The 14,194-nt window shown below is 43.2% G+C and overlaps 1 long non-coding RNA gene across 1 annotated transcript in view; it reads left to right on the top strand.

Annotated features, from left to right (window-relative positions):
* Nucleotides 1-14,194, top strand: part of LOC140188032 (uncharacterized) — a 211,320-nt gene that overhangs the window by 182,877 nt on the left and 14,249 nt on the right. The window contains exons 3-4 of the long non-coding RNA XR_011883212.1: nt 4,086-4,226; nt 5,308-5,479. This is a non-coding gene — a long non-coding RNA (uncharacterized lncRNA). The remainder of the gene's footprint in view (nt 1-4,085; nt 4,227-5,307; nt 5,480-14,194) is intronic.

Raw genomic sequence — 14,194 nt, 5'->3', positions numbered from 1 at the left:
TTAAAATTGACTCTAGATCAAGGTCTCTTTGGGGGCTTTTGCTATTGCTTACATGGTGGGGGGGGGGATTCTGCTGCTGGTTATACATGGGAGGAGGAAGGGGGGCTTTGGGGTTCTGATATTGCTATCATTCATTCTTTGGGGTTCCTTGTTTCATGGATGGCTGCAAAGAGTAAGAATTCCAGGTTGTATACTGTACGCATTCCCTGATACTAAATTGAGCCATGTGAAGATTAGGTCTATTTATCACACATACACTCATTGGCCACTTTATTAAATACCTCCCGAACCTAATAAAGTGGCTCAGGGTATAAGTTCCTGGTCTTCTACTACTGTAGTCCATCCACTTAAAGATTCGACATGTTGTGCATTCAGAGATGCTCTTCTGCACACCGCTGTTACTGTCAGCTTGAACCAGTCTGGCCATTCTGTTCTGACCTGTCTCATTGACAAGACGTTTTCACCCACAGAACTGCAGCTCATTGGATGTATTTTTTTTCTTGCACCATTCTCTGTGAACTCTAGAAACTGTTGTGGGTGAAAATCCCAGGAGATCAGCAGTTTCTGAGATACTCAAACCACCCCATCTGGCACCAACAATCATTCCATGGTCAAAGTCACTTAGATCACATTTCTTAACCATTCTCATGTTAGGTCTGAACAACTGCTGAATGTCTTCACCATGCCTGCATGCTTTTATGCACGTGATTGGCTGATTAGATATTTGCATCAATGACCTTGTGTACTGGTGTACCTACTAAAGAGGCCACTGAGTGTGCATTGAAACATCAAAACATACAGTGAAATGCATTGCTTGCATCAACACAGTTTGAAGATGTGTTGGGGGCAGCCTACAAGTGTCACCACGCTATTCCTCTCAACTCTATTCTCCTGCCTTCTCCCATAAAACTTGACTCCCATACTAATTAAGAACATACCAACCTCAGCTTTAAATATACCCAATGACTTGGCCTCGACAGCCACCTGTGACAATGAATTCCACGGGGTCACCACTTTCTGGCTAAAGAAATTCCTCCTTATCTCCATTCTAAATGGACGTCCCTCTATTCTGAGGCTGTGCCCTCTGGTCCTAGACTCCTCCACTATAGGAAACATCCTCTCCTATAAGTCCACTTTATCTAGTACATTCAATATTTTATGACTTTTAATGAGATACCCCACCCTCATTCTTTTAAACTCCAGTGAGTACAGGCCCAGAAGCATGGAATGCTCCTCATATGTTAACTGTTTCATTCCCAGAATCGTTCGCATGAACCTCCTCTGGTATTTATTTCCTTATTGCCCTTAGTCTTGTGAGACCATGGATCTGTGCCTGGAAAGTCTTCACTCTCCAGGGCGCAGGCCTGGGCAAGGTTGTATGGAAGACCAGCAGTTGCCCATGCTGCAAGTCTCCCCTCTCCACAACACCAATGTTGTCCAAGGGAAGGGCATTAGGACCCATACAGCTTGGCACCAGTGTCGTCGCAGAGCAATGTGTGATTAAGTGCAATGCTCAAGGACACCACACGCTGCCTCGGCTGGGGCTCGAACTCACGACCTTCAGATCGCTAGTCGAACGCCTTAACCACTTGGCCACGTGCCCACACATTGCCCTTAGTAAGCTAAAACATATAGTAGCCCCTCTACCTTTTGCTGAGCATCGTACAGGACATAGAACAGCACAGTACAGTCCACGATGTTGTGCCAATCTTTTGACCTACTCTAAGGTTAATCTAACCTTTCCCTCCGACATAGCCCTCCATTTTTCTGTCATCCATGTACTTGTCTAAGAGTCTCTTAAATGCCCCTAATGTACTGTATCTGCCTCTACCACCATCCCTGGCAGGGCATTCCACACACCTTATATTTCAAGCACCTCAGTTAAATTTCCCACATTCCCCACAGTTCTAAAGAAAACAACCACACCTTTGCCATTCTTTCCTTATGGCTAAAGTTAACCAGTCTTCAAAAATCTCCTCTGTACCTTCCATAAAGTCAGCACATTCCTCCTGTAATATGGCACCCAGAACCCTACATTGTTCTCCAACTTCAGCCAAGCTAGTGTATTGTACAGGTCTACCATTGCCTCTTTGTTCTTATGTTTTACACAGAAAAGGGAAGTATTCTGTGCACCTTCATAACCACTTGGTCCATTGCCTTGTGCATGCATACACTCCAAGATCACTCTGTACCTCCACACTTCCCAGTATCCTGTTATTTATTATCTATTCCCAGCCCTGTTTGTCCCTCCAACTCTAAACCACGTCCCATTACTTCCTGACAGCAGTCCATCCTCCCCAACATTGACTCCAGCTACATTTCCTGCCACAACAGGAATGCACCTGACATAATCAAAGACACCTCCCACCTCGGCTGATCTCTCTTCTCCATTCTCCCATTGGGCAGAGGTGTCATGAGCCCCGAGGGTCTCTGCAGCCAGCCATAGAGTGTTGGGCTTCTAGATTTCTCGAGCGCCTGCATTTGCTAATTGTTGTCTTAATAAGAGTTGCTAAGCCCCAGTGTCTTCTGTTTAATCTTGTCGAGTTAATTGGGACTGGCATGGGGTTTCCGTACTCTATGATTATTTAAAGGGGACTCTTGTTCAGAGCTTTAGCGGAGCCCTGTGTTTGTGGAGAATGATTTGTCTCGCAGTGTCGCTTGGTCGTGCTCTGTTGGCATTCGGGTTTCTAACCTCTTCTGCCCATCTCTTCGTGAGGAGTCTGCTCCAGGGTTGAGTTGTTGTCAGCGTTGACTATGATGGAGTCTGCCGTTCCTCCACACCTGGCTCCAGCCCTGTCGGCGAACACTGTGACAAGAGGTCACAAAAGCTTGAGAGAGTGAACCACAGCTTCTGTCCCAACGTAATCAGACACAGGGATGGTCAGCCCGATGGTAGCAGCTCAAAGGGATTGTTGGGTGGACGAGAGGGATCATTGACAATGCTAAGGGCCCTGCGTATGCAGCATTCCTGATCGATATTTTTTATCAGGATGGAGGAGAGAGCCTGATGATTCTCTCAGCAGTCCCCACAATCCTTTGTAGGGACTCACAGTCAGATCCCTTGCAATTCCCGTACTAGACAGTAATGCAGTGGGTTCAAAGTTCAAAGTAAATTTTATGATCAAAGTATATATGTCACCACCTACAACCCCGAGCTTCATTTTCCTGTGGGCATACTCAGCAAATGTATAGCACAGTGACTATAAACAGGATCCGTGAAAGATCAACCAGAGTGCAGAAGACAACAAACTGTACAAATACAAATATAAATACATTGCAATAAATAATGAGAACATGAGATAATGAGTGAAAGTCCTTAAAGTGAGATCATTGGTTGAGGGAACATTTCAATGATGGGGCAAGTGAGTGCAGTTATCCCCTTTTGTTCCGACCCTGATGGTTGAGGAGCCAGGATACTCTCAATGATGCTCCTGTCAAATTTGGTTAGAATGATGAAGGGAGGGATGTGCCTAAAGCATTGATTGTTTATTCCTCTCCATAGATGCTGCCTGACCTACTGAGTTCCTACAGTGGTCTGCGTACATTGCTTTTCACTGTATAGAGTCATACAAAACAGAAATAGGCACTTCAGCCCAGCTGGTCTACTTTGACCAGGATGTCATGCAAGCTAGTCTCATTTGCCAGCACTTGGGCTATAACTTAAACCTTTCCTATCCATCTAGCTGTCCAATTGTCTTTTAAATGTTGTTATTTTACCTGCTCAGCCACTTCTTCTGGCAACTCAATCCCCTTTCCATTCGAGCTACTGTCCTCCATGCAAAAAAATTCCCCTTCAAGTTCCCCTCTCACCTTTAACCTATGCCCTCTACCTCTTGAGTTCCCAACCCTAGAGAAAAAGACTGAGTGCACTCACCCTATCTATGCCCCCCATGATTGTATATGCCTCTACAAGATCACCTCGCAGTCTCCAAGGAGCCCGTCCAACCTATCTTGTTGGTGAGACAATCTCTAGCATGTCCTCCTTCTCCTCCCCCTATTCTCTTGCTCTGCCATCTTTTCCCTACCTTTCCAGTCATCATGAAGGGTCTCAGCCCAAAACCTTGACTGTTTATTCATTTCCACAGATGCTGCCTGACCTGCTGTGTTCCTCCAGCATTATGTGGTGAGCTTGCATTCCTAGAGCCAAGCATTTAAGAACTGGTGCTATGGCCTTTTGCTCTTATGCACCAAAAATCTGGACTCTTCTACCAACTGAGATACACCAGGTTAGTACTGTGGAATGTTTTAAAACACTTCCAAAAAGCAGAGCACCCAGAGGAAACCTACACAGTAACAGGAGGACATAAAACCATAAGGTATAGGAGCAGAATTAGGCCATTCAGCCCATCAACAGACAAACTCTTTACAAACAGCGGCAGAAACTGAACCCAGGTTGCTAGCACTGTAATAGCATTACGGTGCCTATAAAAATTATTCACCCACCCCTTGGAAGTTTTCATGTTTTATTGTTTTACAGTATTGAATCACAATGGATTTAATATAGCTTTTTTCAACACTGATCAACAACAAAAAAGGACTCTTTCATGTCAAAGTAAAAACAGATCTCTACAAAGTGATCTAAATTAATTACATGACAGTGACTGCTCAGGGTACATCCACACTACGCTGGATAATTTTGAAAACAAAGCTTTTTTTCTTCGTTTTGGCCTTCTGTCCACACTGAAACGGCGTTTTCATCCCCCGAAAACGGAGATTTTCAGAAACAGTCTCCAGAGTGAATAAATCTGAAAACGCCTAATATCCGTTGTAGTGTGGACGAGGTAAACGGAGAGATTTAAAAACACTGTCATGACAACACCAGAACAACAATGCTTTTTCTGCTTCTGCTTGGTACTGTGCAAGCTGTTATAACGCGCAGTCAGTGTGAACGGCGTGAGAGTTAAATTGTAAAGAGAGCTTTTTTTGACTATTTAAAAATGCGTTTTCAAAACCGGTGTTTTCAAAACCATCCGGCGTAGTGTGGACGTAGCCTCAGTGTATCTGCTGTTTATAGAAGTAGGAGGGGTACCATAACCAATTTAGCATCTATGAGTCAGGAAGTGGGACAAACAAAGAGACCCAGGCACTGTAGTAACATTACACTAACTACCGTGCCACACACCTTGTTCTGGCTGTGCTCCTTCCTGTGAAAATTGTTATAATTATGTTCAAATTATTTTTCTTGTGAACGCTGCTTGTGCGATAGGATGTGCCTGTGATCTTGTTACAAGTAAGTTTTTCACTGCAGCTGTGCACACATGGGCTTTTGAACATGACAATAAACTCAACTCTAATTGTGACTTTCAGTGGGTGACTGGTTTAAACTTTAGGGAAGGGATATGGAGGAGCGAGTGGAATGTGTGGAAGAAGATATTTATGCGGCCGATGGTAATGACCTGGAAAGCACTTCCTAAAGCGTAGCTGCATCACAGCACGGTATGAAAACACCAATGCCCATGAATGGAAATATCCATTACAGGTAAGCCCTCTCGCACCAACAGGTTCAGGAAAAGTTACTCCTGAACTAGAATGGATACTCAAGTCAACACTGAACTGATTCCTCAGCCTATCAACTCACTTTCAATGACTCTACAAGTGATATTGTCAATATTTATTACTTAGTTGTTTAAGATTATTATTGGTTTCTTTTTCTTTTTTACATTTACATGATTTGCACATTGGTTCTTTCGTTTTTGTGCAGTTCTCCATTGACTCTACTGTGTGTTCCCTTGTTTTTATTGTGAATGCCCTCTAGGAAGTGAGTCTCGGAGTTGTATATGGTGGCATATTTGTACTTTGTCATAAAGTTATTTTGAACTTTGAAATTCATACTTTGAGGGAACACAGAGACAGTCAATAATTCCAAAAGGACATTGAATAGGCACTTGAGGGAAATAAATTTCTGGGATTACTGGGGAATGGGACAGAGGGATGGCATGAATTGGATGGTGTGAATGGCCACCATTATTCCTTATTCCTTTATTTTCCTGAAAATGGCTGCAAGAAAATGAAATTCAAAGTAGTATGTGTCAATGTATACATATTTTAATAATAAATTTTACTTTGATTTTGATCATATCTGAACCCAAGATTAATGTAACCAATGTTCAGTACCGTGCACAATCTTAGGAACTGTAGATTTTTTACATAGTTTCAGGTGGTATGGCCACCAAGGAGCCCTGATCGCAAAATCAGATTTGATTTCGTTTTTTACAATTTACTGCTCTTTATAGTAAATTTAGAAACTTTTCATTTCATTATTTTGGAAAGCATCTTTGCTTTACAGACGCAAACACGAGGAATTCTGCAGATGCTGGAAATTCAAGCAACACACATCAAAGTTGCTGGTGAACACAGCAGGCCAGGCAGCATCTCTAGGAAGAGGTACAGTCGATGTTTCGGGCCGAGACCCTTCGTCAGGACTAACTGAAGGAAGAGCTAGTAAGAGATTTGAAAGTTGGGGTGGGGGGAGATCCAAAATGATAGGAGAAGACAGGAGGGGGAGGGATGGAGCCAAGAGCTGGACAGGTGATTGGCAAAAGGGGTATGAGAGGATCATGGGACAGGAGGCCCAGGGAGAAGGAAAAGGGAGAGGGGGGAAAAAACCCAGAGGATGGGCAAGGGGTATAGTCAGAGGGACAGAGGGAGAAAAAGGAGAGAGAGAGAGAAAGAATGTGTGTATATAAATAAATAACAGATGGAGTACGAGGGCACGTCGACTATACCTCTTCCTAGAGGTGCTGCCTGGCCTGCTGCATTCACCAGCAACTTTGATGTGTGTTGCTTTGCTTTACAGATATTTTTTACATGTGCCTAAAACTCTTGCACAGTACTGTAGATTGATTGATAAGAAGGATGTAATGGGTATAGGAGCCCATTTCTGTTCTGTCCCAGACTAAGGATCACATAGGTAAGTTAGATATGGCTCTTGTGGGAGTTAGATATGGCCCTTGTGGAGTTAGATATGGCCCTTGTGGCTACGGGGATCAGAGGGTATGGAGGGAAGGCTGGTGCAGGGTTCTGAGTTGGATGATCAGCCATGATCATAATAAATGGCGGTGCAGGCTCGAAGGGCCGAATGGCCTACTCCTGCACCTATTTTCTATATCCTTGTTCTCACGAACACTGACCATTTCCACCTCTTTAACAGATCTCCTCCCTTAGCACTTCGGCTGATAAAACTCACGTTCAAACCTCTCATGGCTCCAAACTCGCAATACAACCTCATAAATTCTGAAATTCTACAGGTGCTGGAAATCCAAAGTGACACACGCAAAATGTGGGAGGAACTCAGCAGATCAGGCAGCATCTATGGAAGCGAATAAACATTCAACGTTTCGGACCAAGACCCTTCATCAGGACTGCAATCTCCCTCCTCCTCCTCCTCCTCCCACACTCTGCTGCTCCTGTACCCCCACACACACACACACACACACACACACGCGTACACACACACACACGCGTACACACACACACATAACACACACAGACACACACACACACACACACACACACACACACACACACTTCGTTATTCATCAGACCTAGTTTACTCATCTACAATGGGCCCAATTTACACAATGCAACAATTATAAGATCCTCACCTCCCCCCTCCGAACTGTAATCTCACCCAGTCTGATAGTCTCCAACAAGAACAACAAACGCTCTGCTGGAAGTATATTTTTGCACATTGGATGTATGACTGTTTGGGGATTTTTCGTAGATTCTATTGTGTTTCTTTGTTCTTGTGGTTGCCTGCAAAAAGATGAATCTCAAGAACATTCTGCGGGTGCTGGAAATCCAGAGCACCACATACACAATGCTGGAGGAATTCAGCAGGTCTGGCAGCATCTATGGAAATGAATAAACAATCTCAAAGTGCTAAATGGTAAACAGACTTTGACAATAACTGTACTTTGGACAGATTGAACAGATTCTCAGAATCGCAGACAAGTATTCTTTGTTTTACTCTTCTCCATATTCAATTCCCAAGCCAATGGCAAACCAGCTCTGAAGGAAAAAGAAAATCTCTCGCTTAATCTGTATCGAAACATATATAATATATAAAATCAAGATGGCCATAGATAGGGTGAATGTGAATGTGCACAATCGTTATCCCAGCGTGAAGGGAAACAATGTTTGGTGTGAACTGAATTGAATTGACTTTATTTCTTACATCCTTCACATACATGAGTAAAAATCTTTACATTATGTCTCCATCTAAATGTGCAATTTATAGTAATTTATTATAAATAGTATGCACAACAGGACAGTCAATAGAACATAGAAATACAATTGTGTCAGCGTGAATTAATCAGTCTGATGGCCTGGTGGAAGAAGCTGTCCCGGAGCCTGTTGGTCCTGGCTTTTATGCTGCGGTACCGTTTCCTGGATGGGAGCAGCTGGAACAGTTTGTGTGTTTGGGGTGACTCGGGTCCCCAATGATCCTTCGTGCCCTTTTTACACACCTGTCTTTGTAAACGTCCTGAATATTGGGAAGTTCACATCCACAGATGTGCTGGGCTGTCCACACCACTCTCTGCAGAGTCCTGCGATTGAGGGAAGTACAGTTCCCATACCAGGCAGTGATGCAGCCAGTCAGGATGCTCTCAATTGTGCCGCTGTAGAAAGTTCTTAGGATCTGGGGACTCATGCCAAACTTCTTCAGCTGTCTGCGGTGAAAGAGATGCTATTGTGCTTTTTTCACAAAAGGGGTGAGAGATTTAATGTGAAATTGAGGGATCTGGATAACTTCATTCACCTCAACTCTGAACAGATTCTACAATCTACAGACTCTTTACAAGCCATGTTGTTAGTACTATTTTTATTTGCAGACTTTGACTTAGTTTGCACACTGTTGCTTGACAGCGATTATTATGAAATTCTTTTTCATTAAATTCTATTGTATTTCTTTTTCTCTATAAATGCCTGCAAGGAAATGAATCTCATGGTAGTATATGGTGCGATGGTAGCGCAGTGGTTAGCACAATGCTGTTGCAGCTCAGAGCGTTGGAATTCAGAGTTCACGTCCAGTGTCCTCTGTAAGAAAGTTTGTACATTGTTTACGTGAAGCACAGGGATTTCCTCCGGGTGCTCTGGTTTCCTCCCACAGTACAAAGACATACTGGTTCGTAGGTTAATTGGTCACTGTAAATTGTCCTGTGATCAGGCAAGGACAACAGAACTGTCAAATCTAACTGTGTTTGTCAGATACAATGGACAACCAACCATTCATGTGTAGGGTCGAATGACAATTAAACTTGAACTTGAAATGAAGGGGATATTAAAATGGAAATTCTTGGAAAACGTTCAGGCAGCATCCGTGAATGAGAAACAGTGGACATTTCAGCTCAGATACTCTTAATCTGAACTGGAAAAGAGGGTATAGACAGGCCAACTACTGTAACTGTACAAGATGACGTGACCTGCTTCCAAGTTCAATCACACTCACTCTGCTATAACATGAACACTTACTTCCTGGAGGGACTCAGCAGGTCAGACAGTATCTGTGGGGGAAATTTATTTAGAGATACAGAACAGTAACAGACCCTTACAGCCCAACGCTCTGCCCAGTTACAGCCATGTGACTGATTAACCCATGATCCCATAATCTTTCAAATGGGGAGAACGTGCAAACTCCTTACTGACAGCAACGGAACTGAACAGGGTCACTGGTACCTTAATAACATTACGCTAACTGTGCCAGCCAGTTAATAGCTTGGCTCAGGGCTGCTGGAACTGCCCATTTCCCTCCACAGATGCTACCTGACCCGCTGAGTTCCTCCAGGAGTTTGTGCTTTGCTCCAGGTTTCCTGCATCTGCAGAATCTCTTGTGTCTGCATCTATGGTACTGTGCAAAGGTCTTAGGCACCCTAGCTATAGATATATGTGCCAAAGTCTTTTACACGGTACTGTGCTCCGTGTGAGCTGCCTGCAAAACATCGCCAATTATTGCCAGCACCGTCGTTTCAACCGTCAGGCCCCTGTAGCAGCATGGACGACTTTACTCACGGCAACTCCAAACTGGTTCCACAACCCAGCAATCCAGCTTCAGGGAGGATCGGCAATCTACGTTGTCAGTATTACTTATTTTCACTATTTGAATAATTTGCCTTCTTTCGCACATTAGCTGTTTGTGTATAGCTTTTTAAAATTCTGTTGTAAGCGGAGGTTGATAGGTTCTGGATTAGTACGGGCATCCAAGGTTACGGGAGAAAGCAGGAGAATGGGGTTGAGAGGGTTAATAAATCAGCCATGATGGAATGGCGGAGCAGAATGGCCGATATTGACACCTATGTTTTATGGTCTTAAATACCTGCAAGAAAATGAATCTTACGGTAGCATATGGTAACATACACATACATTGATAATGTATTTTAATTTGATTTTGACTTTCCGTTTGGCCTAACTGGGGGGGTTTATCACCCTGCATTATTAACTGAGCAGAGTTAATATCAGTGAAAGGTTCTAATTCTGTTTCTACATCAGGGAATACTACAGAGAATCATTGTCATAGAAAATTACATCAAAGAAATAAGCTCTTCGGCCCATCTAATCTGCACCAAACCATTTAAACTGCCTACTCTTATCGATCTGTACCAGAACCATACCCCTCCCATTCCCCTCCCATCCATATACTGTACCTATCCAAACTTAAATGTTGAACTGAGCTCGCATGCACCACTTGCTCTGACAGCTCGTTCCACACTCTCATGATTCTCTGAGTGAAGGAGTTTCCCCTCATGTTCGCCTTAAACTTTCACCTTTCACCCTTAACCCACGACCTCCAGTTCTGGTCTCACCCAACCTCAGTGTAAAAAGCTGCTTGCATTTACCCTATCTATACCCCTCATAATTTTGTACACCATCCAGAACAAAAATTAACAGCTGGAAGAACTCAGGTGGTTGAGAGCAATATCTGTGGAGGCAAAAGAGGTGATTCGACAGGGACACTGGAGACGGTAGACACTGTTATCTGGAGCAGCAAGCAAACTGCTAGAGGAACTCAGCAGGTCAAACAGCATCCATGGGGGGAAAATGGACAGTTAGTGTTTGAGGTCAAGACCCTTCATCTGGGTCATTTCCCTCCACAGATGCTGCCTGAACTGTTGAGTTCTTCCAGTGCTTTATATGTTGCTCCAGAATCCAGCATCGTCAGTCTCTTGTGTCTTGTATCTGCTGGAGAAACCCTGCAGGTGATGCAGCATCTGTTGGAGGGAAAAGAACTGTCAACATTTCAGGTTAAAACCTGGATGTCTGATCCTCTGAGTTCTTCCAGCAGTTTCTTTGTAGCTGTAGATTTCCAGCGTCTGCAGTCTTATATTTTCTCCCTTCAGAATACTGTTCAACTCTTCTTCCGTTTTCATGTCTTTCTTTTCCTCTCAAGGTGGCCGGGGTCCTGTCGGAGTCTGTGATCTATAGCTGCATCTCAAACTATGGTTCTCCATGGGTGGTGGCTTCTCATTCTCAGACTCAACGTTTACCTTCGGGGTGCGGACCCATGAACGACCCCATTCCTCACCAATTAAACTGTCGCGGGAGATTGAAACATTGAGACAGCAGCCGGTGTCTCCCGATGTCGGAAGGCCCCTGCACTTGAGCAAACTCTCTCTCTCTCTCTCTCTCCCCCTCTCGATGCTCTGTTGGTTCTCAAATTAGTGAACTTGGACAAGCAGCGTGGCAGATTGTAACATCGAAACAACGAGCTGCTGGTTTCCCCTCTCGTTGCTGCAGGAGCGATATCTCTCTCTCACTTGCTGGTGAGAGGGAGAGCCTGTCTGAGATGTTGAAGTGTTAGATGGGTAGCAGTTTTTGATGGAAGCTTTGAGAAATGATCTCTTTGAGGGCTTTGCTGTTGCTTACATGGTGGGGCGTTGATGCGTTTGCTGGAGAAAATGGGGGAGTGATGTTTTTGTTTTTGTTTGTGCATGGGAGGGGGTGGGGGGGCTTTCTGTTTCTAACTTTTTCTGTCATTCATTCTTTGTTTTTTTTCTGTTTTGTGGATGTCTGTGAAGTGCAAGAATTTCAGGTTGTATACTGTATACATTCTCTGATATTTAACTGAACCATTTGAACTCCAATATATCTCTTTTTGCACTATAATTTATTTTTGAAATACCAGAGATTCTGCAGATGCTGAAAATCCAGAGTAATGCACGTAAATGCTGGAGGAACTCAGCAGGTTAGGCAGCATCTAAGGAACGGAATAAATTTCAGAAGTTCAAAGTTCAAAGTAAATTTATATCAAAATACTTATATGTCACTATATACAACCCTGTGATTTATTTTCTTGTGGGCATACTCAATAAATCCATAATAGAATAATAGACATAATTGAATCGATGAAAAACCACATCAACTTGGATGTTCACCCATAGTGCAAAAGACAGCAAACTTGAACTATAAAAAGAAAGAAATAATAAAATAATATTAAATATCAAGAACATGAGATGAAGAGTCCCTGAAAGTGAATCCACGGGTTATGGGTACATTTCAATAATGGGGCAAATAAAGTGGAGTGAAGTTATCCTCATTGGTTCAAGAGCCTGATGGTTGAGGGGCAATAGCTGTTCCTGAACCTGGGGTTGAGTCTGGGGGTTCTTGTATCTTCTTCCCGATGGTAGCAGCAAGAAGGGAGCATGATCTGGGTGGTGGGAGACCCTGATGATGGATGCTGCTTTTCTGCGTCAGTGCTTCATCTAGATGTGCTCAATGGAGGGCTTTATCCATGATGGCTTTACGTGTTGACATATCATTAGAATTAATTTTTTATATTTCTTATTGTAACTTTAGTATTTTTTAAATACTTTATATGTTATTGTCACCAAACAATTGATACTAGAGCATACAATCATCACAGCAATATTTGATTCTGCGCTTCCCACTCCCTGGAGTACAAATCAATAGTAAATATTAAAAATTTAAATTATAAATCATAAATAGAAAGTAGAAAAATGGGAAGTAAGGTAGTGCAAAAAAAACTGAGATGCAGGTCCGGATATTTGGAGGGTACGGCCCAGATCTGGGTCAGGATCCGTTCAGCAGTCTTATCACAATTGGAAAGAAGCTGTTCCCAAATCTGGCCATACGAGTCTTCAAACTCCTGAGCCTTCTCCCGGAGGGAAGAGGAACAAAAAATGTGATGGCTGGGTGGGTCATGTCCTTGATTATCCTGGCAGCACTGCTCCGACAGCGTGCGGTGTAAAGTGAGTCCAAGGACGGAAGATTGGTCTGTGTGATGTGCTGCGCCGTGTTCATGATTTTCTGCAGCTTCTTTCGGTCTTGGACAGGACAACTTCCATACCAGGTTGTGATGCACCCTGGAAGAATGCTTTCTACGGTGTATCTATAAAAATTAGTGAGGGTTTTAGGGGACAGGCCAAATTTCTTTAGTTTTCTCAGGAAGTAAAGGCACTGGTGGGCCTTCTTGGCAGTGGGCTCTGCTTAGTTGGACCAAGTCTGGTCATTTGTGATATTGACCCCGAGGAACTTAAAGCTTTTGACCTGTTCCACTTGCGCACCAAAATGATGTAAATTGGGTCATGCGGTCCGCTACTCCTTCTGAAGTCAACAACCAATTTCTTCATCTTGCTGACGCTGAGGGATAGGTTATTGTCTTCGCACCATGCCACCAGGTTCTTAATTTCCTCTCTGTACTCAAACTCATCATTACCCGAGACACGGCCTACAATTGTTGTGTCATCAGCAAACTTATATATTGAGTTCGATGGAATGTATAGCACTGAACTGCTGCTGCAAAACAACACATTTCATGAGATATGTTAGTGATAATAAACTTGATTCTGATTGTGAGTATATTGTTTAATTGCCTGCAGTTGGAAGCCCATCCCTTTGATTGAAAGAAAGAGGGAAATACAGTTCTGCAGAGATTCACACCTCATTGCAAATGGACAATGGAGCAAGCTACTCTGTGAGCAAAACACTATTCACAATGACAACAGAGAGGCATTTTAACATAAGTGCTTTGGCTGCACATTTAACAGTACTCTAGATGAGATTAGCAGTTTCTTGGTGCTAACTTCTCATTTAAGTGACCGCAAATGTGCGAAAGTTGAAATCTTGCAAACAACTCTACATTTTTTATCTTTTGGGGAGGTGATATAATGTTGTAGGTTTGATTTGTCATATCTTCAGACTTTCAGAAACTTCTTAAAACAGAAGTATTTTTCTCATT

The sequence above is a fragment of the Mobula birostris genome, chromosome 26 (assembly GCF_030028105.1).
Source record: "Mobula birostris isolate sMobBir1 chromosome 26, sMobBir1.hap1, whole genome shotgun sequence".
NCBI classification, from domain to species: Eukaryota; Metazoa; Chordata; class Chondrichthyes; order Myliobatiformes; family Myliobatidae; genus Mobula; species Mobula birostris.
Note: the sequence above shows the minus strand (reverse complement) of the source record. Positions and strands in the feature narration are given on the sequence as shown.